Below are 25,356 nucleotides of genomic sequence, written 5' to 3'. Positions count from 1 at the left end.
GGAAATTACACGCTGCTTCAAAGATGCTACCACTGAAACCTCTTCACTTGAATTTCACTTTTGATTATCGCCCTTAAAGCTACTTTCTGAACCAGACAAGAAAACCAGGCTTCATTATTTCAGCAAAAAGCCAGGAATTACCTGCTTGATTGCCCCCCAAGGCATGGTCTGAATTTCTGTTAGGTCATTTTCAAAAATCAAACACAGCCACATGGATAAAATTTACCGTAAGAGGCAATGTTTTAACCAATGTCTTGTTTTCTCATGGAAATTCCAAAAAGGGAAATCCAACTGGGGTTTGATGAATGGAATCATTGTTGGAATAAGTGCAGATCCTCACGGTGACTACTTTCACGTGTGCTGCATTCATTTGAAGCATAAATTGAGGCGTGTGTGTGTGTTCATTTGCATTATTTTATAGTTCTCCATCATGGATTTCAGTCCTGAATAGGATATTTGCCTGGCTTTATTCACGATGGCATACGTTTCCAATTTTAAATAACTTTCAAAGATTCCCGTGTGTCTGCTCTTAGAATTGAGAGGTCTTGGTGATTCTGGGATCTGGGGGAAACTAAGTCTAAAAGAACACATGTAAACATGTATGTCGAGCTAGGAGACCTAAAGGTCACCAGAGACCCAGGGTTTTACTTTGTTAGGTCTGACATGTAGGATTGGGCACTGGTGGAATCCCAGGTGGGTGGAGATCCCAAGGGTGGGTGGCTCCCCCTCAAGGGACTCCCTCCCAGCTCTCTCCGGGGCGTCTGTGAGCTCTGGGTCAGCACATCCTCATTCTTGTCTTTGGAGTTCCTGTAAAGGGAAAATTCATTTCTATCTGAATCTCTCATTTCTGAGTTGGGTGTCATCTTTATTTTACAGTGGAGGAAGGAAAGGCCAAAAGAGCTGGGGTCTTCCGATGACAGGGTGATCTTGTCACTTGATCATTGATTCGTTTGGTCATTCATTCATTCAAATATTTAAGTGCCCACTCGATGCCACTGAGGAATTTGTAATGCGCAAAACAGATGTCTGTCTTCATGGAGCTCATTTCTAAGGAGGGAGACAGATAGTACATGAGTAAATACATCAAGGAACAAGTCAGAATTGTACATAATAATTTTGGGAGGAGGGAGAGGGTTCTCTCTGGAAGAGGTCAGGGAAGGTTTCTCTGAGGAGGTGACATTTCAACTGAGACCCAAAGGCTAGAAAGATCTAGCCGTGCAAAGAGCTTGAGGAAGGAGATCATGCCAGGCAGGTTGAAGGCTCCAGCTCCTACCGCATCATAAAAGGCGTGGAATAATTGACCCATCAATACATAAAATGGGCATAAAGTAATACTATCCTAAATAAAGCAATCCTGACATAGGTGAATTTCAGAGAGAAGAATTTGTAAGGACATGAGACGGGATGGAGATCTCAACTATATTTTCTTTCGTGATAAACCAGAAAAGTTAGTTTTAACATGGACACTTCCCTAAGAGCTGTTTTAATTTTTAAAAATATATCATTGTGCTCATCATGAGATAGAACTGTGCGAGAAGCCAGGGTCTTCCACTTTAACATTCTCTTTGCCCTAGAAAAGTCTGGCTTTATTGGATCCTGGAGCAGAGCATTTTTGAGAGAGAGAGAGAGAGAGAGAGAGAGAGAGAGAGAGAGAGAGAGAGAGAGAGAGTGTGTGTGTGTGTGTGTGTGTGTGTGTGTGTGTGTGTGTGTGTGTGTGTGTGTGTGTGTTTGCTCTGCTCACATGATTTCTTTTCCCCAGAAGGAGACCAAACTGTTTATAGGGAGCAGAGCAACAAACAAACAACTGGGTACTATACTTTCAAACATTCAGAGACATGTGACTTTCCAGCCAGCACAGAGGTCCAGCAGGCACACAGCAGGCCAGCCATGCCTGATTCTTACGGAGCACACACGTTTCTGCTTCCTTGGGGATGACAGTATAAATTGTACAGACCATTATCATCTCTTCTGCAGAACTCGAACTTCTGAATACTGACCCAGAAAATGCACAGTGTGTTCCCCTGGAGCATAAGATGCATGCTTCCCCGGCACCTGCTGGAGGGATGAAAGATTTCATTGGCCTCTTCTACCTTCTGCTGTTCTGTGTCCTAAGACAAGCATCCAGAGGAGGCTATTTTCTGTTGCCTGGAGGAGGAACTGGCTGTGCTGTGCCAATTGGAGTCTTGTAGATACGCCCGAATCACAATCTTCCCTCCGCCATTTCTCCCCGGGCCCCAAACTCTTTCCAGTGCAATGCTACAGCTTACGTGGAACTAAGGGATGAGTTCTCACTCTCTCATTCATTCTCTCTCTCTCTCTCTCTCTCTCCCCGCCCCCAAACAAAAATTTCGGTGTCATTTGGTTTTTTGACTCTTTTCAGGACATGTATCCTTCTTCTAAGCTAAGCTGGGACCCCAGATACATATATAGAGTGGCCCGATCTTCCCACTGTTGGTAAATCAACCTTCAGGTTCCTTTGTGGTAGGTTCTTAATGACCATCTTACCATTATTATTCGTTGATTTCTCTATTTTTACCCCCTGCTTCAAAACCTACAGTTTTATTTGGCGTTTTCTTATGGTTTAAATAATAACTCTAACAGAAGACATCCTCTTTGCTGACTCGGTCAGTTTATATTGGTAGCTACCACTTTTAGTTTCTTCTAAAAAAATGTTCAATTGAAAAATTATACATCATTCATGGAGAAAGTCACTGGAATGTAAGCTCCACAAGGGCAAGCATTTTCAGCTTCTGTTTACTCCTCTTCCCCAATGTTTCATGTAGTGCCTGGTACACAGTATAGCAAGCAGTGAATATCTGTTGTGTGACTGACTGAATGAAATTGACATCAGGCTTATGTGTGTGACGGAGGGGCCCTGGCAGATGCCCACTTCTGCTTCTCATAAGAAGGTTCCTCCAAAGTCAGAATGAATCCTTAGAGCCACGTTAGATGTAAAACTATCAGGATGCCGAGGTTAGCCAAAGTCTGGGAAATGAATACTTGTTTTTCCAAACTGTTCAATGAATCTAGTAATCATTCAGACATATTGACCATTAAAACCACAAGCTGGGCTACATGAGTTCAGGAGCCCTGGAGACAGTGGATGAATTAGTACTGGGAAGGAGGACTTAGTGACAGGCACTGGCCCCTCCACATAATAAAATGGTTCATTCCGTAGCTTCCTACACATGAGATGCAAATGCCCCTGGACTTCCCAGAAGGTGAATTTTAATTAGAACATCCAGATGAAGCTTCTGCCTAATTTAAACCCCACGCATCATCTTATGAGACGCGGTAACCTGGAGTTCTGATTCTATCTGTTGTCGCTTCCTTTACTACGTTTTGTTTTTAGACTGAGAGCTAGGAGGCTGACCACACATCTGACATTGTTTATGGAGTCGTGGACTCTATTAATTAAAGTCCGCTTAATCACGATGGGACGAGGTTTGCTGCCAACAGCTTTGTCAGAAACTGGAAGGAGGTCGGTGGTGACTTAGCATGGCCGTGGAGCGTACCCGGAGCTCTCTCTGAGTTACGAACAGCCTCCTCTTGAGCCCCCTCTGTTTTGAAAAGAAAATGATTTGGTTACTCAGTTACCCAGAGAAGTAAGACTGATGTCTGCTTTTCCTTGTGGGGGAAGTTCTCGGATAAATAGCCGTGGCAAGGAGAGGAATGTTGGTGACCCAGAGGGAGTCCTGCCTTCTGCCCTGAGGGTACCTGGAGTAGCGATTCTCATCCCAGGGCGGGCAGTTTTGCCTCCCAGGGGGACATTGGGCCAAGTCTGGGGACATTTTGGGCTGTCTTGACTGGGGAGTGATGGGTTCCACTGGCATCTAGTAGGCAGAGGCCCGGGATACTGCTAAACTTCCTACAATGCATAGGACAGTTCCCTGCCCCAAAAGTCAATCGCGCCCAGGTTGAGAAACCCCGCTCATTTTCATGAGAATGTCCCTGCCTGGGGAGGCGATTCTTCTGTTGTTGCTTTCCTATTCTGACTTGAAAAAATGATGGCCATTTTTTAGTGAATTGAAGGCAGACCTGATTTCAGCCGTGGGTGGATTAGGCAGCCTAAGCGGAATGATTTGAAAGACACTGAGAAAATCCGGACTTCAAATGTTCCTCCACGTGAGAGCTCCAAGACCTAGAATTCCTTCAGTTGAAACCTGGAGAGGCCCCCCACAGAAGTCAGGATTCCTGGGTCTTGAAGCGAGCTCTGCTGACCTCCAAACGCTTTGTTGAGCCTTTACTACACTGTGCCCAGCCCAGGGCTAAGTGCTGTGCACCTATTCTTTTTTCTTTTTTTTAACATCTTTATTGGAGTATAATTGCCTTACAACGTTGTGTTAGTTGCTGCTTTATAACAAAGTGAATCAGCTGTATGTATACATATATCCCCATATCTCCTCCCTCTTGCGTCTCCCTCCCACCCTAGGTGGACACAAAGCACCGAGCTGATCTTCCTGTGCTATGCGGCTGCTTCCCACTAGCCATCTGTTTTACATTTGATAGTGTATATATGTCCATGCCACTCTCTCACTTCATCCCAGTTTACCCTTCCCCCTCCCCGTGTCCTCAAGTCCATTCTCTATGTCTGCGTCTTTATTCCTGTCCTGCCCCTAGGTCCTAGAGTCTGTCATACAAAGTGAAGCACGTATTCTCTTGTTCCACCCTCAGCAACCCTTTAAGATGTGTGCCATTCCTACTGCTAAGGAGTGCATGTCGGTTGCTCCGGAACCTGCGCAAAGTGACACGCTGGTAGGCGTGGTGCTGGGATTTTACAACCAGCTATGACTGATGCCCAGGTCTTTGCCAGGAAGCAAGACCTTACCTTCCTGAGCTCTGAGGCATCTCAGCTGACCATTCTATGACTGTTTTCACCTGTGGAAATTAAATTCCATGACTTTTAGGAATCTTTTTAAGGCTATATGTCCTAATTTGTTCCTTTGTTTTATATCTTGCCCTCTTTAAATGTTCCCTTTTAAAATGGAAACAGTCCCAGGATAGGTAACCATTGGAAATCCCCATGGAGGGATTCGAAACCTCCCCGCATATCATTAATCAGGTGGTGAGCTTCTAAAAAAGCCTGTTTCCACAGTCCCTCACCAACACTCTGCTTTAGCAGGTTTGAAGTGGGCTCCAGGAACCCTTGTATTAACCTCCCCCTCCCTCAATCCTTGTATTAATCACCCCCAGGTGATTCTGATGCATGAGGTCTAAAGATCACAGTGAAGAAGAGTATTTTAGCCCCTTTTGGGGAATTAGCTTAATCAACTGCTTTCCTTTAAGATAAGGACGCTGGCCACAGTGGAAGTTCAGTGTTATAAGTGAATTGTGGTCCCCAGATGCCTTAGGCTGGCAGGACTGGCTGTGACTCCTGTCTTCAGACTCATCCCAGGTCAAGGGTTCCCAAACATAGCTGCTTAGAGTCACCTGGGAAGCTCTTAAAACTCCCCATGCCAAAATCGTACTCTAGGTCAATTAAATCCCAATGTCTGGGACTGGGAACCGGTCTCAGTATTTTTTTTTTTTTCTTTTTTCTTTTTTAAGCTCTCCAGATAATTTCCATGCACTGCAGTTTGAGAACCACTGTTGTGGGTGTTACAGATTCCACACCTTTGCTGCTGCTGAATTTTTACCTGTAAGGCAATTCCGCTCTCCCGGCTCCATATATAGAAATCTCAACTATCTAGTGAGACACATGGGTAACCCACTCTTTTCTCTGTTGTCTTTCCAGATGCCCCTGCTCACTCCTCTGCTTTTTAAGCTAGTTTTTTTTTTTTTTTTTTGCGGTACGCGGGCCTCTCACTGTTGTGGCCTCTCCCGTTGTGGAGCACAGGCTTCGGACGTGCAGGCTCAGCGGCCATGGCTCACGGGCCCAGCCGCTCCACGGCATGTGGGATCTTCCTGGACCGGGGCACGAACCTGTGTCCCCTGCATCGGCAGGCGGACTCTCAACCACTGCGCTGCCAGGGAAGCCCTAAGCTACTTTTATGGTATTTATCTTACCACCTTGTTTGTATTTACTACGTGTCTTCCATGAGCTAGATGGCATCTTCCTTAAGGAAGGGGCCCTAATGTATGTCGCTCTGGGCTGATGGGAGCAGAAAGAGTAGGAGAGGGTGGGTGCAGAAGAGACAAGACACTGCCAATTGAACTTTCTGCCCTGGCTTTCTTCATGACAGCAGAGGGAGAGTAATAACAATGGTTATAGTAGGTCACCGTGGCACTAGACTCCTTGAATAAAATATCCTAGTAAAATGTTTGAACTCAGTTTTCTGGGGAGGAACAAAGAATCCTTCTAAATATAGCACCTTCTAAATAATGACGTTTGACTATTTGATATTTTGAATTGTGACTTCTGCTGACAAATGGAGGAACAATTCAGAATGCAAACCAGCTTTCCTCACCAGGATGTTTGGAGTGACTAGTTAATGCTTGGGAAGGAATTTAAGAATACGTAAAAGCACTCTCTGAGTTTCCCTTCATCTCTGTTGGTTGTTTCCACCCTGCTCACTTAAGAAACAAACCCTGGACTTCCCTCGTGGCGCAGTGGTTAAGAATCCGCCTGCCAGTGCAGGGGACACGGGTTCGAGCCCTGGTCCGGGAAGATCCCACATGCCACGGAGCAACTAAGCCCACGTGCTGCAACTATTGAGCCTGCGCTCTAGAGCCCGCGAGCCACAACTGCTGAGCCCACACACCACAACTACTGAAGCCTGCGCGCCTAGAGCCCATGCTCTGCAACAAGAGAAGCCACCGCAATGAGAAGTCCGTGCACTGCAACCAAGAGTAGCCCCTGCTCGCCACAGCTAGAGAAAGCCCACACACAGCAATGAAGACCCAACGCAGCCAAAAATAAATAAATAAAAATAAAATAAAATTTAAAAAGTACTTTCCTTTAAAAAAAAAAAGGAAAGAAACAAATCCTATCATCCTGAACCGACCTGGTGGCTCAGTTTTCCCAAAGATGGGAGTCACATAGGAGCTGCCTGTGGCCTTGATGTTCCCTGAGGCTGTACTTTGATTGGCTCACCTAGAATTTTAAAACTGATGACTATTTGGGGAAAGATCTGGATTTTTTTTTTTGCCTCTCTTGAAAATTCAAAAGCTCTTTCTGTCCTGAGCTTGCTTTCTGGGGGACAGCGATCGGGCTCTGCCCCTTTCAGTTGAGACCTGTGTGCTCAAACTGCCACAGTCCCCAAGCCTCCATAATGACACACAACCCACTTCAATAATTTAAGTTGCCTGGTTGAGTTCTCTAGGTTGTGGTATTAGCATCACCTGTTAAAACGTAAAACACTAATTGCTGGGCCCCACCCATCTTCTGTAGAGAAGAGTTGTCACTTCCCCCTATATTTATATGTGTAGATGTATATCTGTCTACACACATGTATATGTGAATATATATATGTACACATGTGTGTGTAAATGTGTGTATATGTCAGTATGGACTCACGCATATTTTTATAACCCAATACTATTGTGATTTCTTTGGGTTATAACCCAATACTATTGTTATTTCTTTGGGTTATGATCCAATACTATTGTGATTTCTTTTCTTGCTCACGATGTCCCAACTTTGGGCATTGGGGAGCTCTTTCAGATTGGCTCCTGTGCCTTTTCAATGAGTCTGTTTTCCCCCACATCTGGGTTTTTTTAAGCACTTCATATAGCAATTTCTGGCACAAGATACTCCAGGCTTATCTTGTTTTTTCCCTCCCCACCCCTAGCATTAACTAGTTCTGCAAAGATTTCTGATTTGTGTTATTGGAGAAAGGTATTTAGAAACCAAGATCTGAGTACCAGGTGTGCTCATTGCTACTGGGGTATCACTACTTCTAGCCTTTCTCAATGGACAGAGCTGGGAAATATACGTATCTATACTAACTCAGGCATACAAACATATGGATTTATTTCTGTATTTATCTGTAAATATATGTGTTTATATTTTTATAATAATAAATTTATATTTTTATATAAATATATCCTCCATTATTATTACTCTCCCTCTGCTGTCATGAAGAAAACCAGGGCAGAAAGTTCAATTGGGGGTGTCTTGTCTCTTCTGCACCCACCCTCTCCTACTCTTTCTGCTCCCATCAGCCCAGAGCCACATACAGTAGAGCCCCTGTCCATATAGAAACCTTCAACTCCAATCCATTACCATAGGATTCATACTAACCTTGCAGATATCAGATTTTAAATCTTTTTAAGGCTTTTTAATTTTAACAGTGGCTCATGAACATCCTTGGTGGGGGAAAGAGTAAGCTTCGCTTGATAGCTATTTTATAGATACTACTAAAAAACAAACAAATCCCAAGTTTAGCATAACAGAAATGTCAGCATATCCCCGTGTTTAGTATCCTGCAGTCCCTTCAGAAAATCTTCTCTAGTTTGGAACTCACAGCCGCCCTGTTCCTGAAGGTGGGTAGACCTGTCTCATTTCCCTTCTCATACAAACACAGTTTGTCTCCAGCCCTACAGAACAATGCCTGTTGTAACACTGAGCTGGCACTTGTGGATTCTAAATATAAGCCAAGACACTTCTCAGAGATTATAATCAGAACTTTGCTTTACATGTGAAATCTTATTTTGAATTCAGGTACAATTACTCAGAGACTGAATTATACTGCCTTAGGATAGTATAAAAACAATAGTTTTAATTATTTTGGGGGGAAGGGGGTTACAAAAGTAACGTTCTTAGGAAGGTGAGGTGTCTACAGTCTTTGAGAACGTCACAGATACAGATTAACCATCAGCTGTGAGGTTTGCCTATGGTTCCTTCATGTTTATTCATGAAGCAACCGTACTTGGATGAGGTCTCCCTTCCTCTCATTATACTTAATGTAAATCTAGTGGTGCTTGGATGTATTTTTAAAAACTGTAGAGAACTGGAAAGAGAATCCAACCAGGATGGCTCATGGGCCATTCGAGGTGTGGCCCCCTCAGTGGTTTGGAAGACATTCTGGGTTTTGAACAGCAGCACTTATAATTAGGGAGGTGTCATCCTTTGCATAAAAAAGAAAACAAAACCAAGAAAGCAAAGCCCTTCTACTAACAAGGTTTAGTCACAGCATGTGTTCAGCCTTCCCCAAAGCTGTCTTGGCATTTGTTTCTGGCCTGGTGGGGAATATGTTCCATCTTTCTCTGAGCACTCATAAAACAATACAAAAGTAAACAATTGGAGGGCAATTAACAGTCTCTTTGGGGTAACGGAAGAAGTCACCCTGCTATTCATGTCAAAGGAATTAATCATGGTTTACATAGGTGATTTAGTGGCTTAACTTTGCAAGTGGTTGAAACACAAGAACCCAACAAAGTTTATAAAAGACGCCAGCTTGGAGAACCAGGTATGGAGGACAGCTTGCAGGACTATCTGTCAGGTAGTTGAAGGCATTAAAGGTTACTGAGATGGTGCCTGTTGCATAAGAGGCCACGCGCACTTCAGATCTGTGTATCTCAAATTTGAGTGTGTGTGAGACACAGCTTGGAAGTTTTGTTAAAATGCAGCTGTTGGTTCCGTAGGTCTAGGGAGTGGGCTGTGATTCTGCCTTTTAAACACCCTGTCAGGTGTGGCGCCTATGCTTCAGGCCAGCACATCTCACGTTGCATAGCAAGGCTGTAGATTGTTCTTGTACCTGTGGCAGGTAGTATCGAGCTGCGCATACGCCCTTTGAGTACCTCCAAATTACGAACATGTTGCACTCTGAATGTTCAGGGGTTTAGGGACCAGAATAGCTTGTTGGAGTGGAGGTACTTGGCCAAATACTTTATTGTGCATATCAACAACCTCCTTCACAGGCACCAAGTTAGAAAAACATAAAACCATGTGCAGGCCATGTTTATTTACATTTATAGAGCTGTGCCCTTAAAAGAAAACAGGAAATGCAATCCCTGTAACTAAGGCCCCCCCGCCCCCCGTGGTTAAAACATCAGAAAGTGCATTATTGTCTCTAGTTTTAATGCTGAGCCTCTGAACAAGTTTTGGCGTTGGGGAAACCCTTTGAGAGCTGGGCTCTTTTACCATTCCCTGACTAGCTTTTCAGGCCTCTCAGTTATCAAATGTGGTTTGTCTCAGAGTCCTTGATAATACTGTATACAGCTGTCCCTCAGTATACGAGGGGATTGGTTCCGGGAGCTCCCTCGGATACCACAATTTGCGGATGCTCAAGTCCCTTAGAGTACATCCCGCGTATCTGCTGGTTCTGCATCTGCGGATTCAACCCACCAAATAGCCTAAACAGCGGGTTGAATCCATGGAGGCAGAACCAGTGGTTACCGAGCACTGACCATACTTTACAACAGGGGAGCCTCTGTTGTTTTCTGGTGTGGGCATATCGTCACATCACAACACAGAGGACACGCTTCTCTTGCCACTTACTGTGAAACACGTGATTTTCATTAGCCATTTTTGTCTTCTAGGAAGGAGACTTAGGAATAGAAGCTTTCATTTAGAGAATTCTGACCACTTTTACTAACCTCTCCCTTCCCCCCACTCTCCTCTTCTCCCCCTCTCTCCTGCTAACCCTTTCCTCCTTTCTTCACTGTCTTTATCCACACCTGGATGTCTGCCACACCTGGGGGAGAGGAGAGGGTGAGTAGGGGGCGGACCTTGATCTTTACCCTCTGTGGCCTCAGCTTCTCTCCTGTCTATAAAGGGATATGTGGGTTGGCTGTTTCTGAGACACTAGGCAGGCCGAATAATTCCTGAGGAGGGGTGGTACATCACTTTGGTGAAGTGGAGAGTGTGAGATGGAAATACATAATGGTGCTGAGTCAGGACACCTGAATTCTAATCCTTGTCTAGCCACTAACTAATTATTTGGCCTTGGAGGACAATTTAACCTCCCTGGGCCTCAGCTTGCTAATCTGTAATTTGATATACATACTTGGTTTTGCCTGTTTCTCAGAGTGTAGGAGTCTTGCCACTGGGATGGCATTAGATAACATTGAATGACATATTGAGAACTAGACTCCCTTTGCAATCATTTTCTATCCTTCTGGTTGTTCAAACAACAACAACAAAAACAACACAGAGAAAACAATTTTCTGTTGACATACACGTCATTAACACTTTTCAGGACTTGCCCCTCTTTCTAAAAAAGTTTTTCATTTTAGTTTTTCAGCCACTCTTTCTTTCTAACAAAGAGAAATCAGTAACTTTGTTTTTACTGTGATTGTTTTTAATTTATGGAAGGTGATATGATTTCCCATTTAATGTAGTAACAGAAAAATAAAAGTGGGTGCTTTACAGGAAAATATTTAGTACAATTACCATAATAACTGTACTGCAGTGAGTGCAGTATATTAATTTTTCAAGAACTATTATGTTACGTAGATATGGTGAAAATTAGGAAGATGGTAACTGTAGTTAAAGAAACACTGAATTAAGCGATTTTAAAGTTTCTGTTTAAACTTATGAGAGATTCAGGTATCTCATTAAGTGGCAAATGTCCACTCCACTTTCTGTCCCCCCAAGATGTGCATATGTTCATTGACACAGTATTTGCAGAACAAAGTTGGTGTTACATATAATTAATAGTATGTGACAGGGCACTCAAATGTTCTGATACCTTTGGGGCAATTTTGGCCGCAGTTCACTATAGTTCGCTAATTTTGAATTTAAAGTTTTTTCCTATTACTTAAACTATAACGAAATGGGGACAAGCACCTTTGCCTTGGTGTAATTAAAAATGAAATTATGTCAGGAGCATGTGTTTAAAAAAGGGACTTCTATTTGTTTTACCACCAAAAGGTGGCGTCCTACCCCCATGCCCTTTATTTAAAAACCCTTCTTGCTTTAATTTAACAAAAAGAAACTTCCAGTTGATTACTGATAAAGAAATGAAAATGTGCTCCCTATGAATGTAACATGACAGTGTTGAAAATGAACTATATGTTAAACTGTAGTTAAGTTTCCCTCTAATGTAAACCAAGTGGACATGGAATTCTTTAATAAGGCGGCACATTAGACAGTATTATATACAAAATTGGGTACAATATATCATGGGATTTACAACCAGGATTTCCTTTTGTCTGCAAAACTTGTTGCCAATCTGATTTCGGTCCCCCCGCTTTCAAGTGAATGTAGAATTTAAGGCAGTTAAAATGCAGAATAAGATCAGTGGCAATCTAAGGATCTTTTTAGTATGGCAATACTAATAATTTTTTTAAAACTCACTGTTCGATCTGAAAAGCCAGATCAAAGCATGAATTGTTCTTTACAGACGATGAATAAATTTGTCACGTTGAAATAAATTGCTATTCCCCTGAGTTATAATTCTGCAACCCGACATATACCATAACATGTTATATCTGGCTTAAACATTGTAGAAATGAAAAACAACCACCCCCTGGCACCCCATAGACTGGCTACTTTGTAGATTTCAATTTAATTCCATGTGAATTCAGCATATGGAATTGCCAGCGATGTCAAAGGGTTGTTGGGAGTATTAACTGAGTTGCCATAAAGCTTCTACATCATTGTCTAGTTCATGGTAAGCATTCAATAAATATTAGATGTTATTACTGACAGCTGTAGCCAGTGAGCTTCTCAGGGGCAGGAATTTTCTTTCTTTCTGCATCCCTCAGTGCCTGCTGTATGGTCTAGAACATAGTAGGTGTGTCATGTCTTAATTAACCTCTTGAATCAAAGACAACACAACCCTAGCCTCTAGGAAGCTAGGAGGTGCTACAGGAAGTAAAATGCATTTTCTTTATGTGGATCCTAGTCTCAATGATCTGATGGATGCTTTTGCCTGGATAGCCTGGAATCTTACACAGCGTGCATTTACATGAATTCTACTATGTTGTAATTACCTTAGCGCAGTCTCCCTGTCTCTGGCTTTATTCAGTAGCATGAGTGAATTTTTTTTTTTACTTGCAAAACAGAATTTTAAAGTGGTCGTCTTATGCTATTATTGAACTTGAGATTTAGAATTCTTCTGTAAATGAATGTTTAAAAATATTTGTATAAAGACATGATCCAGAAGAATTTATAATAACTATTCCAGGATATTGATTATCTACAACTGCTCTGGTCTCAAGACCAAGGGGACAGTACTAGTGTCCCCCTCCCATCGCCACCCCCTTCCGTTGTTGTCTCCTTCTCTCCAAGTACTTCGTAGGAATCCACAGGAGTGGCTTTCAATATATTCTCATAAAGAGTTGCCCTGGTACACCACCTAGCCGGTAACTGGAAATGCTGGGAGGTTGAGGTGATGGGTCTGAAAAAAAATTATTTCTGTTCACAACTACAAGCCCTAGAGCCCTATATCTTTCTAAGTCACACCTTGGAAACAGAAAGCCTTCTTCCTCCTCTATTTGTATTGATAATAGTGAAAGAAATGCGTGTGTCTCTTGTTTTATACATGTATATGTATATTCCAAAACATTTCATTCAGGCTCCTAATTCACTCCTTCAAATTTCTAAATTCCACCGAACTTCAAAGCAGCAAAAAGAAAAAAAAAAGTCACCTTTTCAAAGAATTGGACAAAGCTTTTTGCATGTGACTGATCTCTGGGAGAGCAGGTAATTTGTGTTAAACAACTGATTGACATGCTAGCCCCCTGGGCGTTTTCCTAAGAGAAACCATGGCAAGAACACAGCTCCCGACGCAGCCACTTTCGCCTAAAGTGGATCTAACTACACATTCCTGCAGTGACTCTGACAAGGAAGTGGGGGGAAGCGTCCCACATTACACTCTCCTGATTCAGAAATACAGGGGGAAAAAAAAACCCTCACTGGCGGGTTTCTATTTCTTGCAAACAGGGGTTTGTCCTTCTGTTGAACTTTCACCTCCCGAACTCGCCTTCTTTCATTGGACAAAGTGCAGAAAGAAAGAGGAGAGACCGAGGGAGGACGGGAGAGAAGGAGAAAGGGGGTTGAAAACACCACCCTACCTCCCCCTCCTTCAACTGTCACTGATGGCAAAACACTTTCACTTTTAACTGGAGGAAACTCACATGCTTGTCTTTCCTCTCCCCTTCCTTCTGTATTTTTAGCTCAGAAACCAAGCAAATAGCCATCGCATTCCCATCTTCGTCCCTAGTTGTTAACACTCTCCCTCTCGTTTCTTTCCGGTGTCTGAATGGGCGCCCCTTTCCCCATCTTCTGAGGAATCCCCCTCCCCCATGCCCCTCATTTTCCAGGTCTTTCTTGCCTGATCCCTCTTCTGCCAGGGACTGCTCTGGCGTTGCCTTCCTCTCTCTGGTCTGCGGGACTCTGCCTCCTTCTCCTCGTCCCCATCTAGCCTGGACACCCCTCACTCCCACCTCCCTGTTCCCCTTGCCCCCAATCCTCGCCCCACCCCCTTGGCAACTGCGATTTTTTTTTCTTTCTTTTTTTTTTTTTTTTGCTGCGAGCCTTGTTGTTTACCCAGCAGGTGGATGTGACGTCAGGGACGCACAACAGCAAAAAATAACAACATCTCCCTCCGCGACGTGTTGGCCTCTCGCGCGCCTTATTTATTTATTTGTTCCGGGAGGCCGGGGGAGGGGGGTGGGTGCCAGCGCCCGAGTGGCTCGGGGAAGGGGGACGAGCCGGTTCGCGCTCCGGGGGTGGCTTAGGAGTGCGTAAGATGGAGAAGGGGCCCCGGCCGCAGCCCAGGGGGCGGGCGGGGTAGCGCCCCAGGCCCGACGACGTCCGCGCCTCTGCCGCCGCCGCTGGCGCTGGCTGGGCTCCGGAAAGCTAGTCCGGAGCGGAGGAATCTATTGTTATTTATTGTGTGGCGGTTGCATGCTGTACTCGCGGCGGCCCGGCCCTCGCCCGGGAGTGCGTGTGTGTGCGCGCGTGTGTGCGCGAGTGAGTGTGTGCGCGGGGGTGCGCGCGCGGGCGGGAGTGGGCGCGCGCGGGGAAAGGCCCGAAAACACCTTAGTTTGCACCGAGAGACCATTTGCAGCGGGTGAGTTTGTATTTTTCCATTTCTGCTCCACTTTTTCCCAAGCCGCCTCCTGCCTTGTTTCCGACCACTTTAAACAACAACACCACCAAAAAAAAAAAAAAAAAAAAAAAGAAAAAAAGAAAGAAAAAAGGAAAAAAAAAACTTCTTCCCATCTCCCGGCTCCACGTGCATCTCCCCCAGCCCTCCCCAGAGGCAGCCTCTCTCTCCCCCGGGTCGGGGCCCGGGCTCCCGGGTGGCTGGGGGCTGCGGGCTGGCGCGGGGGGCGGTGGAGGGGACTCCGGCGGCGCCCGCACTCTTGGGTGCATTTCCATAAGTCAAATGGATGGGGGGGGGGCTACGGCGGCTGCAGCGGCGAGGAGGCGATCTCTCCTTCACCTCGGCCCCTTCACGCGTCGCTCTGCGCTCTCCACGGTTGCAGCGGGGAGAGGAATCGAGAATCCCAGGCCGCCTGGCGCAACTTTCGGTGTCCGGCGTCGGGGTGCCTGCCCAGAAGCCGGGCGGGCGCGGGGCCCGGGGTCGGGTCCGCGGCGGGAGGGGGTGCGCGCCGGGTTCCTTTGGAGCCCAAAGTTTGGACTTGGAGCAAACTTTTTCCTTTCGTTCTCCACGAGTGTTTTCCCCCTCGGTGCCCCGGAGCTGCTCCGCGGGCCTCAGCGGAATGACTGAGAACGTCTGCGCCCTAGGCCCCGCGGCTGGGGACGTCTCCGGTGCCACGCACGCCGTGCCCCGAACTCGGCGGCGGGGGCACTCCTCTGCCGCACCCCGGAGCCCAGAAAACTCACACACACACCCGCGCACCTCCAGCTAGACACGTACCCCCTCGCGCGCTCGGCCCGGCGAACCCAGCCTCCCCGCGAGGGATCCGAGGCCGCCGCGGCCAGCTCGGCGGGTGGGAGTGGGAGCAGGGTGCGCTGCGGGGAGTCGCCGCGCCCGGATTCCTCTCCGCTGCACCACACGCACTTTCTGGGTGTACGTCCCTCTTAAGCCTGGGGAACAGGGGGGATTTCCCAAGTCCTGATATGTCCTGAGACGTGCGCGAGTCGCCGAGACCCTTCGGCCCTGTCCCGGCGGCCGACCGCTCTCCGTTCCTCTGCTGCGCGCCGCCTTCCTCCCGGGCTCCCCGTGCTCCATTCCTGCCCCGCAGAGAGGATTCAGCTGAGGCAGCCGGCGAGCCGCCGGGTGTGCGCTTCGGGTGGGGACCGCGGTGGCGGCGCCGGGAGCCGGAGGAGTTTGCCAGTTGCCGCGGGGTCGCGGTCATTCGCTGCCTCCGCCTCCCCTCGCCTCCGCCTCCCGCCCCCCTCCTCCCCAGATACGGCCGCGCTCGGAAACTTTGATTCCTTCTTCTTTTTGGCCCTCGGCTAGTCCCCCTCCCCACCTGTTGTGAGCTCCGCCTTGGTCCCCGGAGACTGGCGGTGACACACGCGGGCGCCGGGGAGCTTCGCGCCCAGAAACAAAGTCTCAGGCCCCCCTCCCAAGTGTTTGCTTCGAAATCGCTGCCTGCAACCCGCCCCCCCCGCCCCCGATTGCGGCGCAGCTCCCGCCCCCTGTGAGAATAAGGACTAAATAAACAGTTGTAACTCCAAACCTTGCGCTTGCGATCGTATCCCTATTCCACCCCCTCCCCCTTTCCTCCCCCCCTCCTTTTTTGTTGTTGCAACTTTGTAAGATCCCGGGGAAGGTGCTGAGACTTAGGCTCAGGCCGATTTCCCGGTCTCGGGATCCTTGCAGGGAATCCCTGGGCCACATCCTCTCTTCCCTCCACGCGCGCTCGCGGGTCTTTCGAGCCCGCCGCCCTCTCGGTCTTGGCCCCCCAGGCTACTCATTTATCCCGCCCCACTCAGTTCCCCCCAACCTGCACCGGGAAGATTTGCTGAGGGTCGCCCCGGTTTCTTGTCGACCGCAGAATCCGAAAGTTTGCAAGAAGAGGATAGCGCGCGGCGAGCAAGCGGGCCAAGGGGCAGCGGCTGCGGCGCCGGGGACCATGGTGCTGCCGGCGCCTCCTCCGCGGGCGTGAAGGCGGCACTCCCACTCCCTCCCCGGACTCCGCGGGTAAGTCGAGGCGGCCGCGGGCGGGGGCGCGAGGGCCGGTGACACTCTAGAGCTTCGGGCTGTACCCGGGGGTCTCTGCGCCCAAAGCCCCAGCATGGGCGGCGCGAGCGCAGCGATCTGGCGCCGGAGCCAGGAAATGTGCCCATCCTTAAGCCGGTAGGTGCTTTGAAATACTGGACTTTCTCCTTTTTTCCTCTTTTCTTTCCGAAATCCGAAAATCTGGAGATCAAAGTTTAGCATGGAGTGTAAAGTGCTCTGATAAAATATGATGACATCCCTCGCTCCCCGTCTCACCCCCCCCCTTTTAACTGTTAATTATTTCCAAGTCATTGTGTCCAAATACCCTTGCCGGGCTGATTACAAAGTGTATTGATTTAGTCTGGGCTCATCCTACACGTTCGTCTTAATTCCTTTTCCTTGTGCTAGACCAGAAAACCCGAAATGAAACTTATTTTCTTCCTCTGAGCCCCGCCCCCTCCCCCCCCAGCCCTCATCTGTGAGGCTTGGGCAGAATAATGGAATTAATCTAAACATTTCATTTGGTTGTATTTGAGCTTTTCCAGCCCATTTATGAGGGGCTGGTGTTGCTCTCATGTCCGGTCACAGGTATTTTCCAAGTTCGGGTTTCCCTTTTTGTTACTGCTCTTTGGACAGGAATGTTGGAGGGCCATTCTCTATTCCCCCTGAAAGGAGTGTACACATTGGAACCGTCTACACTTTACCTTTGGTCGTCCGTAGGCTTCAGGATTAGGGCTGGCACACTAGCTGAGTTGAGAAAACCTGAGGGATAGTTAAGAGATTTTTTCTCCTGCTGAAAATACATTGAAGAGTATTTCCAAATTTTTTACCTTTCATCTCCCTTCCCCTCGTTTTTTCCACAGTGAGAATCAATTTAGGGAGAGATGTCTTAACTAGAATTTGAAGAGAAATGGTAAGAGTTCAGGTGTTTTCTACCAAGGGTTATCCTGTATAATTGAGACACAGGAGTTCCTATTATTTTTGGTTCCAGAGAGAAATCTATTGAATCTTTTTGAGAATTCCACTAGAGTTTTGATTCGCAAAGTGAAAATACCCATCTCTTTAAGGCCAGGAAAAGAAAATTGGGCTCACAGTTTTCAGAGATCAGGAATGAGTCTTTTCCATCTCTGACTTCTCTGCTTGAAAGGTCTCATAATTAAAGAGTATTAAAAATATTAAAAGGAACTCAACTAGTTACCATTCAAACGGTGTTAGCTAAAATCTCACTGCAAAGGGGGGGAAAAAGGTTTAACATCTTGTCACTGGCTGCACCCCACTTCACCCCCCCTTAGTCTTTGGATTAGTCATTGTATGAGAGGGAGAAAAAAAATCAGTTTTTTTTTTTTTTTTGGAAAAGTAAACAGCCTCCAACTGCTGAACCTTGACAACCCAAATTAAGGAAGCAGGAGAGATCAAACAGAACTGCTGCTGGGTGGTTGTCAGGAGCTCTACACGGAGAACCCTGGACTATTCGATCAAGCAGCAAAGCTATATATTCACTAATGCAGAAATGGACCATTGCAAATGCTGATCTTTGTGGTGCAAGCAGAGGCTTGCTTGGAAGGAAATATTCAGCCCCTCTCCAGGCAGCATTTGAGTTCCTTATAGATGCTGAGTAGCTAAACAAGTTATTTTTATAATGCAGACTTATTTGTGAAGAGAATGTACCCAAAAGGGCGTTAAAAGGATAGTAAGTCTTCTAGAGGTTGTCTTGCTACCCAGAACTGTGCAGTGGAATTCTTTTTTACCAACATTAGACTCCTACACTAGAGTTAGATAACGTTTTCTCACATCAAGTTTAGAAGATCTGCCTTGTCAGGGAAGCCAAGGTTTTGTATGTGAGGGTTGAAATCTGATGTGAAGCTCAAAAAAAAAAAAAAAAAAAATCAAAAAAAAAAATTCCCTGGTGATGAAGTTTTGTGTCAGCCCACTCTTGGAATTTAAAAAGGCGAGAGGGAGCATTCTCCAGATTAGACATAACCTCTTTTTTTAGATTGACATTCAGCATGACCACGTTGCTACTTCTATTCAAGTTCTCTGTAACTTGTCCTTGCTTGTTGTCTAGGAAAATTTAACTGCTTTACATTTTTAAAGGGAGTAGTAACAGTAATTACTTTAGCATTTTGTTTTCACAGGTTTATCAAAGTATAATGAAAGAAGCATCAGCTTTTCAAATTAACTGACTCAAATTAAGGGGGTTGTATTGCTGGAGACCTGTGAAAGATTTTGTGTTTATATTTAAATGCTGGAGTATAAACTGTGTAACACTTTTTTTTTTAAGCTATAAACTATCCCCAAATTAAATGTCATTTCAAATTAAGTAGAACAAAGTAGGAAAAAGGACAACTAAACACAGAGAAGAATAAAAATAATTGTCATTGAAGGATTGCATTTGTAACGAACAAATGTCAATCACATAGTAAGCACTTTGTGTTTTTCTAAGTCAGAGTTTCATAACCAGAGTGCCCAACATGTTTCAAAGTCTGTAGCTTTTATTGGATATACCTTTTATTGTATCATTAAACAATGTGAGTTAAACATACACATGGATGCTATTAGGCAATTTTCTGCAATATGTAATGTTTTTTAAAAAGCTGTAAATACTTTCTAGTTAAATCATTTGTACCAACAATAACAAAAGTTAACTGGGTTAATGTTGAGCCTGGGCATGGTTTTCTGTTACTAAGTTTTTCCTTGCTTCCTTGCTTCTCTTAAGACTCTAGCCCCGGCCTTTGCATTCGGAGGCTCTACTGAAGGATAGGTCTGTTCTCAGCAGTTGTTTAAATTAACAGAGGAATTGTGATATTTCCTCAACAAATATATTTATACCCCCCACGTCCAATGCCAACATAAAGGAAGAGAAGCGAGTATAGAGCCGATGTGACAACTTATTTTGAACCCAGCATCCTCTCTGCAGCCAATCTTATTGTGCTGTTGATTTGGTTTTCAGGTTTTACTTAAGATGCAAACTCACTTTTGAAATGTTATCTTGTAAAGAGTCTGCATCCCGCAAACGTGTGTGTGTTCAATTTAGGTGTTATAAAGTACCGATTACTTTTCGGTGGGGATGCCAAGAATATTTACAGGTTATTGCAAGGATTCTGTCTTTTAAAAATAATCTTAGGTACCCGTTAATAAAATTTAAATAGATTGCAGGCTGTCAGAAAATAGTATAAATTTTGTTTATGATTCAGTTACTTTAAGGTACTTACATTAAAGAAACTCATTTAACCCCTGACTGAAGAGCACTAAGTGGGGAGGCAAGCCCTCCAAAGAGCTCCTACTGCCCTTTGCTCTCCCGATAATCTTAAATTACTACAATTTAATTGCAGCTTCAAGGCACCGAGCAGGAGCTGGTTCTCTGTGGCTGAAAAGGGGTTTCCAGAGCATAGCTAGATTTGCACAGGTGGTCTTTTTGTTTCTCAAATAAATTTTTTTGCTTAGGGCTTTTTCTTTTCCTTTCTTATCCTGTTAGGTGTCATACTCCTTTTACAGAATTCCGTCATAGTAAATGTCATTTTTGCTAAGCCAGCAGTATTGTTCTTTTTTTTTTAAGTATGTTTTTTGGACCTAGAGTATGTAAAGGTCTCCAGCAAGTAGGGGTTTGTCTTCTAAAGAAAATAACCTTAAGAGAGTCATCTGCTGAATAGACAGGTGAACTTTATACACCAGCCAACGTGGACTTTTACTGTTTGTAGGGGATTTTTTTTTTTTTCTTTAGTTGATGGTAGTAATCCCACCAGGTGATCAAACACTGAGTTTGTAAATCAAGCCAGCGAGCCAAGTGAGTTGGGCTGGTGTGATTGCTAAACGATCTTTCCTGTGCCTCGTTACACTGGTCTGTGAGTCACTGTGCCACACGTGTGCCATCCGAGGAACCATCTTAAACTGATCTTTAAAAATCTTTCTCTTCCTTGGTGCTTAGCTGAATTAAGGTTAGAGGTTCCGAAGCTAGAACGTCAGCGGGCCGCGAGATGAGACACATTCCTGAAACAGGGAAACCTGGCCAAATATGGGGTGTCTTATACATGACACTTGTTTTTTTTCCCCCCCCTGGGACCCACATAGTTTATTTTGATGTGCATGTGACGATGTGGTTAATGGAAATTAAGCAGATTTGGCTTGCGCTGCCAACCTAAAAATAAATGTTGTGAGGAACGTTTGATTTCAAGAAGTGCTTTGGTTTTGCATCCCATAGATAATGTTCTTGCGATCATGGCTGCCAAGGCTGGCATTCTGGAAAGGGGAAGTACAGTGGGGTAAAGCGCATGGCAGTCAGGGAAGACAATTTGACAGTGTCCTTTGTTTCTTTAATATATTACCTTTATTAATTACAGTCAGCTGGGGCTAAGGCATTTTTCAGGCCTTATTTAGAAGTCAGCTCCCATTCACAAGAAGGTTGTGCCAGAAGCTGCATCCTTTTCCTCGTACTGTTTTACCCAGTCGTGAAAATCTCTTGACCGAATTAGCTTGAGGATGTCTCTGCGAGACTTGCGTTTCTTTTTGAAATCCCCCGACACCAGTTTTTAATTCATGCCCTGCCTTGTGTACAACAGGTGTTTGGTAGTGATTTTATGGGATCGAAAGTGAGAAAAACATTTCCTCCCTAGCCAGCCACTGGGAGAACTGGCTGCCTGAAAGAAAGAATCTGGAACTTGAACATGCATATAGATGGGTTTTTCCGTATGACCCGCCCCAAGCTGTTTGCTTTTAAGCAAGTGGGGGAGGGGCTCCATCTTGTGCCTTGATATTTACCGTTAAAGTTGTAGTAATTTAAGACTATTGGAAGAGTGCAAAGGGCAGTGGAAGCTTTTTAGTGGTCTTGACGCTTGAAGCTGCTCACGTGTGGGGTTAAATTAGTTTCTTCAATCTGAGTACTTAAAGTAACTAAATCGTAAACAAAATTTATATTAGATCCTGACAACTAATAATCTATTTAAATTACATTAGAATATCTGGACAAAAATTTAATTAAAGACAGAAGTACTGTCAAGCCCTGTAAATATCTTGACAGGTCTATTCAATTGGAACTGATATCACGAAATATTTACATATGTCTGGTGTGTTCAGGAACATCTCGGCAGGGCCTGTGCAAAGCTAATTGCACTTTCTTTCCAAATCACATTTTCAATAAAATAGGTTCTTTTTTTTTTTTTTTTAAATGAAGGAGCATGAACACATGCAAAATCGTGTTCAAGTGTTCTGTTTACTATTTAGTTGTCTCTACTCAGGACCCCTCTCAGATGGGTTTATTTCCTCTAACTGCTGCTAATTCAGACACAAAGCTAAAATGGAGGAATCACTGATCAGAACGCTCCTGTCCTTCTGTGTTATTTCAACAGTTTGAAAACGTCTGGGGCTAGCATGTTAGAGGACAATTTGCTCAGGGGAGAAAAATGGACCTGAACCTGGCATTATTGGGTCCCTGTTTGTATTAAATAGAAGATACTCACTTAGGATGGGACAGAGATGTTTTCCTGAAATTTATTTTTGGATACAGACTCACTTATTAGTAGTAATGCACGTGGACATTCACAGTTTGCCAGATTCTCTGGTTTTAGCTAATTCTGTGATCAGCTTTATTGGCTGGGACACTGAATAACAGTTCTAGCATCAACTCAAAAGCAGAATTTCCGAGGTTTCCTTTTCTCCCTCCTGGCTCTGCAGTTGAATCATAATGTGACTTTTCTTGCTTCTGGTTCCTTGTCTTCGAATTAGGGGGAGTGTCGAAGGTATGTTCTTCGAGCTTAAAGATCTAAGGGCACCGGGGCTGTGTAGTTACTCAGACTTTTAAAGACGTTCTTGGTGCTCTCAGGACAGTGACTGCAGCTCCTGGGGGGAGGGAGTGATGTGAGTTTGGCATGAGTTTCTCCTGTCCCAGAGCCTCTCCCCTGAGTTGGTGATGCCCCATTAGAGGAGCTGGAGGCTTCCTCTCCCGGGGACAGGTAAGCACAGAGGTGGAGGCGGATACTCCTATGCAAAGTGGAAGAGGGTTATTGTTGGTCCGAGTTCAACATGTTTCAAAGCGAGTTCCCATGCTCACCTGCTTCCAGGTCATTGTGTGTCTGTGCGTGTGTACATGTTAGGGGGGATTTATTAAAACACAGATGGTTCGATCAGAACTTTTGCAGACAGACGTGCGAATGTGCATTGTTCACAAATCTCCCCTGGGGTAATTCTGATGCCCACTACACAGAGACCCATGGACCAAGTGATTTCTGCTCCTAAAGATTGTGGAACTGAAATATTGATCTTCACTTGGATTTTACCGACTAATTTTTTTGTTTTATCTTGAGACCTGTGTTCTTTTTAATGTGTTTGGATTTCTATTAAGAATCAAAGCTGGTGGTTTTTAAGTATGCACGAGGATTGGAATCACAGCAGAGCTGTCATTCCAAACACAGACATAGTCGCAGTGTGCCTGGGTGTACAATATTGGGGCAGGGGGCGGGCAGCCTTTGCATTTCTGAATAGCTCCCCGTGTGATTCTGATGCCCCCCGAAGTGGGAGAACTGGACTCCTCAAAGATCAGCATTGGAGGAATCTTATAACTCTTCTTAAGGGTTTAACTTTACTGTTTGGACTTCATGAAACCTAAGAAAGGAATATGGGTTCCCTTTCCAGAGGCAAGCACCAAAAGAAACATTAGATACTTAGAGAAATAGAGGCAGAACAAGAGCCTCACAGTTCAGGTGAGTGGTAGAAACAACGTGGCACATCGGTTGTTCTCACCAAGTACCAGACATGTCTTTTCAAATTATGCCTCTCTCGCCTCCATGTTTCCAGTGGGCATTGTCATGTTGTAGCTACCAATTAGTGTCAGATGGCTTGCTGGAATTTTTTTTTCTCCAAGTATTTCATCTTAATTTAAAAATCTGAACTGTTTACCCATTAGATTAACCCTGCTGGCATAAGTACGTTGATTTTCCTAGGCATCTTGGGAAATACTCTCTCATTGTATGTGATGGGGCCTGCAGGAATATTGATGGAAGTAGCCTCGCCAAGGATGCCACACAAATAAAGCAAGCAGAATCCTAAGACAAATGCATCCTCCAAGATTATGAGAGATAAAATGCTAAGGAGGCTTGTTCAACTATTCAGGGCTTCCGCTAAAGATCTCTCCACTACGGTCAAAAGAGTTATTTAAATAAAAGTTGTGTAGATGTTTTTCGTCTGTATTAGTGATGTACCTTTTGAAGTTACCCAGCAATAAAGCGTTGGTCCAAAATGCCCTCACCTAAACTAAAACATAAAAACTTGCCACTTGACTTTGGGTGTGGCTTCATTTTAATAGATACCCAAAAAGTGGGCATTGTTTCTGTCTCGAGCTTCACAGTTGCTTGGGCTCTGGGTTTGGGTGGCATTTGGAATATCCCTGTAATACAAAGTTCTTTTATTTCTGTTCAGACGCTGAAGGGCTTAAAAAACAATCTCTGATGGGCCAAGTTTTAAAACTAGAGTGTCTCTAACTTTGCATGGAGGGTTTCTATAAAAGATGAAAAACGGGACTGGTTGAAAAAGTAGAAAGTGCATTGTCGAGGCTGCATGGTCTTTACTACAACTGTCAGCAGTGGATGAAATCTACAACGTGATGTTAAATCACTCTGCCTTGTTTGTTGAAAAGATGTTAATCATTTCATTAAGAAAGATTCAGTAATTAACTGATATATCATTAGGGTATCAATGACAGACCCTTTCTAGTGACGTATTACAGAAATTTTCTAATAGAAAGTTTGCTGCATTTAATTATTTGGAAGAAAGTTAGTTGAACCTTGAGAAGGGGGGGTTGGGTGGGACCTCTTTAGAGAATATCGCTGTCCACATCCAACTGTCAATAATTTTGGAGAAGATAGTCTATTACAGTGGAAAATGGTTCAATCTCGGGTTTTCTCTTAGGGGCTCCGTCAGGCGTGTTGTTGCAGACCCGCTGTTTTGCATGCCTTCTCTGGGCTTAGGGAAGGGTTCAGTCACTTAAGTGTGTTCATCTTATTTTCTAAATAATGGCTTTTGTTGCAGTATGATGGCCTGTTGACAGTAAACGCGCCGTCCTAACTTGGGTAAGCTTACAACAAATTCTTATACTTGTAGGAGCAAGTTATCCTCACTGCTCACTGGGGATGCTTCTCCCTTTTGTCTCACTGTCCTTAAGGCAACAGCAGCACAAGGTTTAAATATTGTGGGATGGGGATGTTGTTGTGGATAGGGTGTGTGTGTGCGGGGGAGGAATCAACTCCCCATCTGGCAAAACATTTACCTTAGACCCCTTTGTCCCCAGATCATACATAAGATGTGTTTCTAGCTTATTCTTCCGGTGCGTGTAGATGTGTTTCTAGCTTATTCTTCCGGTGCGTGTATTTGCGTCAACTCAGAATTAAAAAGATACTTAAAG

The 25,356-nt window shown here is 44.8% G+C and overlaps 1 long non-coding RNA gene across 1 annotated transcript; it reads right to left on the bottom strand.

Annotated features, from left to right (window-relative positions):
* Positions 1-608: 608 nt before the first annotated feature.
* LOC309828903 lies at positions 609-17,018 on the bottom strand. Its single transcript, XR_014297361.1, has 4 exons — positions 16,753-17,018; positions 3,516-3,560; positions 1,998-2,055; positions 609-1,047 (listed from the first exon to the last, which is right to left on the bottom strand). It is a non-coding gene; the product is annotated as an uncharacterized lncRNA (long non-coding RNA).
* Between the last annotated feature and the right edge of the window lie 8,338 nt (positions 17,019-25,356).

Source organism: Grampus griseus (genome assembly GCF_964374135.1).
Source record: "Grampus griseus genome assembly, chromosome: 10".
NCBI classification, from domain to species: Eukaryota; Metazoa; Chordata; class Mammalia; order Artiodactyla; family Delphinidae; genus Grampus; species Grampus griseus.
Note: the sequence above shows the minus strand (reverse complement) of the source record. Positions and strands in the feature narration are given on the sequence as shown.